The following is a 9,330-nucleotide window of genomic DNA, read 5'->3' as shown; positions in this document are numbered from 1 at the left end:
ATGGGGTTGACTGCTGAATCTGCAGTGGTGACAGCTTGGTCTTCCAGCAAAATCTCCAGGTCCCAGGGAGTTCCAGCAGTGTCCTAAGACCCCTAGTGCAGCGTGCCTGCCCTTCCCCCGTGATGCCCTGCTTGTCAAGGGGGTGAGGCCAGCCCACTGTCACCCATGGCAGTGCCTCCATGGGAACACACTCATGGGGAATTAAAGACAGTTGTCACGTGCTCCCAGTCGGGCCAGGATGGAAAGGGTCTTCTCGTCTGTACAGTGGGTGCAAAGCCAGTCAATTTCGACAGGAGCAGGTGCTCAGGAAGCAAGAGCAGCGCCGGCCCAGGAGGGCCTGGTGATGTGTACGGTTATTATTGGAAGTGTGATGGCAGTTGGGAGTGCAGGGCCATGAGTCACACCCAAGGTGACCTTGAGTCATGCATCTACCCGGCTCCTGGGCCTCAGGCTAACCAGCTCCCCGCCTCCTCTCCACACAGGAGGCCACAGAGAGGTTTGCCGAGCCCGGCTGCCCAACCAAGTGTCTGGGGCCAGCGGCTCCCGGCGTTCTCCTAAGCCTGTGGCTTCCCTGGGGATCCCTGGGACTCGCTGTCCCAGACAGAGCCTCACCCACTTTGGAGCTGGTTCTCCCAAGTGCAGGGCCCGAGGGTATCGTGGCTGCCAGGGCGGGGCAGGAGCAGAAACTGAACAGGCTGTACCCAAGAATGCAAACGGCGTGAGAACAGGGAAGGGCGCTGGCCACAGCAACACTGGCAGCTGCGTCCTGCCCACACAGCTGGCATGGGAATTCCCTGCCTGGAGCCCGCGTTGCTCATGTCTTCGTTGAAGAAGGGATAAGGGGCTAAGTAGGGGGTGTCCCTGACCAATGGGACCTAGGGTCTAACTTGACCCACAGGATGGCTGCTCTGTCCACCCCAGCCCTGTGGATATCTCTTGCCCACCCAGCCACGGCAAAAATGAGGCGCCCCCCACCATGGTGACCCTGTCTGCCAGCCCCAAATTTAAGACTCAGAGTTGGACAGGCCAGAGTGCGGAGGAACACCAGCCCCCTGGAAGCCCCTGGAATACGAAGCCGTCACCGCTGAGATCATCCGTAAGTGCCTGCTGATCACCCCTTCCGCCTCCAGATGGAAGGAAATCCTACAAAGGAAACACACATATCAGACTTTCTAGACTCTCTCTCACCATGGGCTAACACCGCAGAATGACTTTACCGTTCTAGAAACATGGACATCCGCCCCGAGGCTTTGATTGGGGAACGGAGCCCCTGCTTTTCTAGAGTGAATTTTTTGAGCAGCTTGCAACCTCCGCCAGTAATTTGTCTGTTATTCCAGAGGGTGCCAGGCACGAGGAGACCGTGGGCTTCCTGCTGATCCAGGCCCACCCTCTGCGGATAAGATGAGGCCTTCCCTGCCAGTGGGAGCCAGGCTTATGGGGGTGGGGGACAGCCTGGGCCCTCCCAGGGACTCTAGAGGAGGAGGATGTGCTGGAAGGACCGCACCCCAGCCCGAAAGGACACCCCCAGGGCAGCCAGGCCTCCTGCTGCAGGTGACCCCTATGCCCCACACAGAAAGCACCCTGTTTATCAGGGCTTCTCATGGGCAGAGTAACCCCGGAGCCCCTGGAATAAAACTCATGCGTTTATGAAGTAAGACCAGGATTAAGGATCTAATGAGATTGTGTTGGTGGAAAAGGTCGGGAAAGAGGGCGTGAGCTTGGTGCTGTGCTGGTGAAGGAACGACCTGCCCAGAATTACTGGGGGCCACACAGGCCGGGTGAGCAAAGCCAGAGGCGTTTCCAGATCCCCTCCGGCTGGGTCCCTGTGGAGGGCGAGGGGTGGGAGGGACAGGGGGGCCTGCAGGGAGCGTCTCCGAGTGAGACGCTTGGCCAGGTCGCAGACCCAGGCAGCTGGCGCTTTTACTTTACTTATCTCTTCTCTCCTTTTTTTTTTTTTTCTGTTTAAAGTTTTTCTAACATTTTTCTGTTTACTTTCAACAAGTTAAAGAACTTCTTGCTTTATTTATTTATTTATTTTCCTGTGGTGAAATATGCATAAGATAACATTTACCATTTCAGCCACTTTTAGGTGTGCAATTCAGTGGCATGAAGCATATCCACATTGTTGTCAGTCATCGCCACCACCCATCCCCAGAACTTCCCATCCTCCCAGACTGAAAGCCCGTCCCCTTTGAACGCTGCCTCCCCACACCCCTCCTCAGTCCCCAGCACTCACCATTCCACCTCCTGTCTCTACGAACCGGACGCCGCTAGGGACCTCATACAAGTGGAACCACCCGGTGTCGGTCCCTGTGTGCCTGGCTTATTTCACTCAGCATCAGGTTCTCAAGGTCCGTCCATGTTGTGGCGCGTGTCAGGATGTCCTTGCTTTCTGAGGCCAGATCCTATGTGGCCTGCATAGACCATCTTTCACTTGCTCACGCCTCCATCCACGGGCGCTCCAGTGGCTTCCATCTGTCGGCTGCTGTGAATAAACCTGCTGTGAACACGAGTGTACAAATATCTCTTTGCATCTCTGCTTTCAATTCTTTTGGGTATATACCCAGAGAAGAAATTGCTGGATCACGTGGTAATTCGATGTTTAATTGTTTTGAGGAGCTGCCATACTTAATAATTTTTGAAGGTTTAGGATTTCTTTGGGAGTTTCCTTCATATTTTTTATAATAATGTCACAGAACTAATTTTGATGAAAAATGCTTATTCTCTATCTTCTCATTCTGGGGGAATAAACTAGTGTGATTTGAATATAATGTAATTGCGTACAAACCCAGCCACAAAACCGGGCGCTGTGCTCCAGCAGAGGTTCAGGAGTTATGCCACTTTGCTAGGGAGGGTATGTTTCCATGATATGCCAGTGGTGGGTCCTCTTAAAAGGGTGTGTATTCTCTTGCTGACTGTTTAGAATTGGCAGGATGTGGTAATAATAGTTGGTTTTACTATCATTTTTAGATTCTTTACAGGCATCACACTCCCAGTCGTCTTGTTCCCTCCTATTACACTACCCACCTGCTATACCACTGATCATAGCTGTAGGTGCCTAGGACTGTAATGCTGATACAGCAACAAAGCTACAAATGGCTCCAGGCCCAGACAATTCCACCACACTGTTAAGGAACTGATAATATTTAAATGGATGCAAAGCATAAATAAGGAAAGAAAATTTCCAAGTTCTCTTTATGAAGCTACCATAAGAATGATACCAAAACCCAAGGAGACAAGCACAGAAAGAAAATCATAAGCCAATCTTATGAATGAATAGCAATATAAAAATGTCAATTAAATTGTCTAAAAACTGTAAGCCATGACCTAGGAGACTTGAAGATGGTTTGATATTAGGAAATATCTTAAAATAGATCTTTGCATTCATAGAGCCTATAAAATTGCAGTAATTGGGACATGGACCCACTAGTCAGAGAGCAAAGAAATTAGGCAGAAGAACCAGAAATGGATCCAAACACACCCAGGTAGTTAGGAAAGGTGATTTTGTCTATCGGTGTGATGAATTCCAGTTGTTCAGAAGACCCCAACTGAACAACAACCAAACTACAACTAGTTTTCTAAAAAAAAAATAAAATCGCATTCCTACTTTACTCCCTAAGCCCTCCATATGTTATAGTTACAGCAGATATTTTTATAAAATTAGAAACCATAAACATACTAGAAGAAAGGAGAGAGCCATTTCCTTTAGTAGTTTTAGAAGGAGGAAGATCTTCTGAAATAGAACACAAACTCAGAAGTCACAAAAATGGATAAAAAGAAATAATAATAAAGTTAAAAATGTTTGCCTGGTGAAAAACAACCACCATAAACAAAGACAGGTGAGAAATGAGACAGAATCTGCAATGCAAGGCACAGGAAAAGCTTCATTTGGCTCCTACATAAAGAAGTTCTAGAAATCAATGCAATGAAGACCAGTCAAGTGATAGAAAATGGGCAAAGTACAAAAACAGTTCACAAAAGGGAAATATGAAAGCTGTTAAACGTATGGAAAGATACATGCACTAATGGGAAAAAAAAGAAATAATGCAAGTTAAAATTAGAATGTAAGACCGTTTTTAATCTATCCGATTGCCAATGACAAAATGTGAGAACCCTCCATCGGTGAGGAGTAGGAGAGAGGCATCCTAACCGATTACTGGTGTGAGCAACGTGCGATGCTTTCTTTGAAACAGGTATAGAAACGTACAGTGCACACACCCAGCAGGTCTGCAGATACATGCACACAAATGCTGAATGACATCTGCACCAGGCTACTGACACAGCTTTACCTGCAAGTAGTCAAAAGCTGGAAACTGCTCCAACGTGCCCGGATAAGAGCCTGGAGAAATAAATCATGCTACATGACAGTGGGATTCGTGACAGGCAGCCGTTAAAAAGCGGGAGGTGGCTTTATGTGCAGCAATGCACAAACTACTGCTGAAGGCAGGAAACCAGGTGTAGCGTGCGGAACGCTTCCTGGGCAGCAGCACCTCTGGAAAGGTGCGTGAGCGCCCGGGGCTGCCATAACCAAGCACCACAGACCGCCTGGCTTAAAACCTGTCTGTCCTCTCACAGTGCTGGGGCCAGAAGTCCAAAGTCATGGTGGCAGTCGCACTGCCCTTCCTCTGAGGCCTCCCAGGGAGAACCCTTTGCTTCTTCCAGCTCCTGGTGGCTCCAGTGGCCTCTGCCTGCATCTGCACGTGACTCCTCCCTATGTGTGTCTTCTCCCCGTCTCTTCTCTTCTGAGACCATTGTCATTGGATCCGGGCCCGCTCCAATTCAGGATGACCTCACCGGGAGGTCCTTAATGACATCTGCACAGATCTTTTCTCCAAATTCAGTCACATTTATAGATTCTGGGTGGACACATCTTTTAGGGGCTCACTATTGTCCCCCTAAAAGGAAGAAGCTGAGGCAGAATTAATCTAAGTGGAGAGTTTCTTTGGGCCAAGCTTGAGGATTGCCACAGATGCCAGTCGCCCTGGATCTACACGCCGATGGGCAGCAGTTCATATGGTTTGGAAGGAAAGTGGGGGTCAGGGAGGCAGCTGATACCACGTTTTCTATCAGGAATTCTCGTGAGTTTACAGAAATAGCATTGATGAGTGATCAGCTGTACAATGTTAAGCTATAGGGTGTGGGTTACAGGGGCCAGTGCGGCATTACTGGGTTAATCCATAGCTACTCATGGCAACTGCAAGCAGTTTCCAGACATGAACACACAGCTCAAAGCAGGGAGCGGGGTGCGAGCGCTGTCTCATTTGAAGGTCTCTCTGGGCCTGATAATGACAAGCACTCACATTCCTCAGACAAAGGGTTTTTTCTCACCATTTAAACCACCACTGCCGGAAACAGAGGTAAGGAAGATATCATGGCCTGCCCTCTGAGATTTTACACCATGCCTGGAATGACCTCTTATCAAAATAAGTATTTAGAGCTATTCCATGGCAGTGAGGAGGTCTGTGCATAAACTGTCTCCCAGTGGAGGACCGGCCACACCCAAACCCTCCCATGCTAAGGACAGGCCCAGAGCCCTTGAGGGGCAGCTTGATTGATATATATATATGTATAAATAAATTAATTGTCTTATTTCTATCAACACAAAATTCTTTATTAATGCCGACACTTTTCCACTTTATGGTAACTCACTCATCTATTGTTTTAGTTGGCCGCCCCACTCCATCAACACACACACAGGTGCGCTGGCCGGGTGGGGAAGCCACAGGCAGTAGCAGGTGTGGAGACAGGCAGCCAGAAGGTGGGGCAGGTGCCCTCCTCCCTCCGTAACAGGAACAGCCAGGCGAGTCCAGGAACAGCTATGCTTTTCTGGCTCCCACTCAACTCCCCCACCCCCCAGCGTCCCCAGCAAAGGCTTCTCCCTTCCCCACAGGGCCCCACAGATTTGCATGTGAGTGATCCAAAGCTAGGTCAGTCATAGGCAAACGGGCCTATGCAGATATTCTGTGTTAGCCAGATTGCTTCTGCCAACTCAGGGTTTTCCGGTGTAGCCGTCTCCTTCCTGTGCCTTCTGTGAACTCAGGGTTTTCTGGTGTAGCCGTCTCCTTCCTGGGCCCTTTGGTCTGCTCTCCATTTGTCCTGAGAACAAAACCTGCTGCCCCGCCCCCCACCCCCAGTGCCCCCCCTGCCCCCCAGCACCTCCTCCTGATTCACTGAAGTTGGTGTTGCACAAAGTTCTCTGCCTGTGAACCCGCATCCCTAAGCGTGCGGCCTTTGAACCTGCGTCCCTAAGCACACAGCCTGGGATGTGGAGGGGAACCTGGGGAAGTTTACACATTTTCCCAGCCAGACCCGCAGTATCAGTGGTTCTCAACCAGGAGTGGTCTAGACCCTGGGACATCCGGTGAGATCTGCACACACTCTGGGTTGCCACACTTAGCAGGGGAGGGGTGCCATTCAGCATCCTGCAGTCCACAGGACGGCCCCCACCAGAAGGAATTTTCCAGCCCCAGATGTGAGCCACACGAGCCAGGGTCTGAGTGTCGGGGCTGGTGGTAAAGGTATCCTGGGCAGAGAGGGTAAAATTCTTCCGGAGGAATCCAGAGGCTCCTGTGACTTCTCTGTGAGGAGCGTGTCCCTCTTCGAGACAACCCTCCCAAGAGACAGGCGGGGGTCCGTTCTTGTTGATCATCTCACAGAGTTGGAGAACTACAGTTATCCTGGAGGCCAGATTGGAGGTGTCTCTGCACCCAGGCAGTGGCCCGGCTCACCTGCTGCCCAGGGAGGGTGCTCTCATGCGTGGCCTTGGGGCCTGTTCTGCCGGGACCTTAACCCCATGGTGAGCCCATCTGGGTTTTCCTTGCCCTTCTCTGGACTCAGTGGTCCCAGCCCCTTTGAACTTCCCCTGTTATCTTCTTGGGACTTACCAGTTCCATTCTGAGTCCCACATGGTGGCTGGAGAGACTCGTATTGGGTGGAGCTTCAAAGCTGGTGTGACCCTGGGACTGAGGAGGGTTCTGAGGACTTTGCAGTTATGGAGACAGCCAGAAAGCCACAGTCCCTTCTCTCTACACACTGAGGAGGTGCCCACTTGGTGGAAGACATGGCCCTTCCTGCCAATGTGCACCTCCCCTGAGCTCCTGCAACACCAGCAGTGGTGAAGGTACCCCCTCCAGGAACCCTGGCCTGATGGCCTCGGGGCATCCATCACCAGTGAGGTCCTTTCCCCAGTTTTGAGAACACACATGACTTTACATCCAGCCCAGCAGCCCCCATATGCCCCCAGGAAGGATCCCCCATTGGAGCCTTCAGAGGGAGCACAGCCCTGCTGGCATCTTGGATTTCTGGTCTCTAAAACTGTGTGAGAATAAATTTATGTTGTTGGTTTTGTTTTGTTTTGTTTTGAAGCAGGACCTCACCCTGTAGCGCAGGCTGGAGTGCAGTGGTTCAATCACAGCTCATTGCAGCCTCCACCTCCCGGACTCAAGCAATCCTCCCACTTCAGCCTCCTGAGTACCTGCGACCACAAGCACACACCACCACACCCGGTTAGTTTGTGTGTATGTGTAGTTTTTGTAGAGATGGGGTCTTGCTATGTTGTCCAGGCTGGTCTCAAACTCCTGGATGCCAGGAGCAGCCATCCGCCCGCTTTGGCCTCCCGATGTGCTGGGATTACAGGCGGGAGCCACCGCACCCAGCCAATTTCTGTTGTGTTAAGCTGTGGGTGTGATAATATGTTAGGGTGGCCTCAGGAAACACCCACCTAATTTGGGAAGATGAGAACAGGGAAATATATATCAGCTTGTGGGTGAGAATTTTTAGGCACAATAATTACTCAGATGTTCTTTCACTGGCAATCAAAGCAGAAGACATTCGAATGTTCAGGTTTAGATGTAGGTTCTGTCCCTGAATGTACTGCAAATCCGAGACAAACGTGCAGGGCGATCTGGCCCAGCCAGAACAACAGCTGGTTCCTTGCGCTGCTCTATCATCAGCTCTCTGTGGACCCAGGTGGCTGCTTGGGCACTTCAGCCAGCAGGAAAGAGGAGGGGATGAAGGAAGGACGTCATTGGCCCCAGCTGCTGTAACAGAACACCGTAGGCGGTGGCTCGAGCCACAGGCATTTCTTTCTCCAGCTCTGGAGGCTAGAAGTCTGAGATCTGGGCCGGCGAGGTTGTATTCTGGGGAGGGTTCTCGAACTGGCTTGCAGATGGTCATTGTCTTGTGTATCCTCAGATGGCAGAGAGAGAGAGAGAGCCCTGGTGCCTCTTCCTCTTCTGAAAGGGCACTAATCTCATCACAAGGGCCCCCTCATGACCTCATCTAAATCTAATTATCTCCCAGAGGCCCCATCTCCAAATGACACCACATGGGAAGTTTGGGCTCCAATGTGAATTTACTGGGGACACAGTTCAGTGCACAGCAGAGGGCGTGGTCCTGCCCATTGAGGATGCTTTCTGGAGGTTGCACACAATACTTCTGCTTAAAATTCGGGTGCCAAAATTTAGGCACATGGTCACATCTGTCTGTGAGGCAGATGGGAATTGTATCCAGCCAAAATTAAGGATTTCATATTACAACGTGATCTGATGAGAGTGGGGACTCAGACTTTCTCCACGTCCCTTCATTGCTTCATGCCTCTTCACAGTCCTTCATATCGATCCTGCCATCTCATGGTCCAATGTGGCTGCTGGACTGCCTGTCATCACCTCTGCATTCCAGCCAACAGACTACACCTCACTTAGTCCTGATATAGCGTGAGGAATGCAGCCTTTTATCTGAATGCAGTGTGTCCAGTGAAAAGCTGGGGTTCTTGTTATTCAGGAAGAAGGATGGAAGGGCTGGGGGTAGTCAGCAGAATTTTGCCCACAGCCCTTATTGCCCCAAGGACCTTGGGTACAACACTGACATGTAAACCGCCCTCCTGTTTGATCATTAGCTGCTCAGATTCCATCCCTGCAAAGCCCACACCAGAAACTCCCCAAGTGCATGAGTCACGACTTTTCTTCTTCTTGTTCCTAGGGTCTAGGCTGCTGCCAGGCACGTCCCAGGAGGGTTAGCTGGGCATGCGCTGGCCAAGCTGAAGCTGGGCTGTACTGAGCAGAGCCTCGCGATGGGGAAGCAGCGCCTGCAGTGGCTGCTGACCTCCAGGTAACCCGCCGTGTGCCCGATGCTGGGAACCTCCCCAGAGCGCTCTCGGTTCAGGCTTTCTGCACCTGGCTTCCCCACCCCAGGTACTTTCCACCCGCACCCTCTGCAAGGCTTCAGAGCTCTTTCTAACAAACCCCAGGGGGAGGCAGCGTGTTTCCCTGCAGCCAGACACGCTCAGTGACATTCTAGAATCAAGGTCTGTTCAGCGCTTGGCAAAGGCCC

The 9,330-nt window shown here is 51.2% G+C and overlaps 1 long non-coding RNA gene across 2 annotated transcripts; it reads left to right on the top strand.

Annotated features, from left to right (window-relative positions):
• Nucleotides 1-465: 465 nt before the first annotated feature.
• Nucleotides 466-2,521, top strand: LOC141409989 (uncharacterized). Of its 2 annotated transcripts, none has more exons than XR_012433160.1 (2): nt 466-1,778; nt 2,090-2,521. It is a non-coding gene; the product is annotated as an uncharacterized lncRNA (long non-coding RNA). The 2 variants fall into 2 exon arrangements; XR_012433159.1 differs by having other exon boundaries at nt 773-1,096.
• The last annotated feature ends 6,809 nt before the right edge of the window (nt 2,522-9,330 follow it).

The sequence above is a fragment of the Macaca fascicularis genome, chromosome 3 (genome assembly GCF_037993035.2).
Source record: "Macaca fascicularis isolate 582-1 chromosome 3, T2T-MFA8v1.1".
NCBI classification, from domain to species: domain Eukaryota; kingdom Metazoa; phylum Chordata; class Mammalia; order Primates; family Cercopithecidae; genus Macaca; species Macaca fascicularis.
This window is presented reverse-complemented; position numbering and strand designations above follow the sequence as displayed.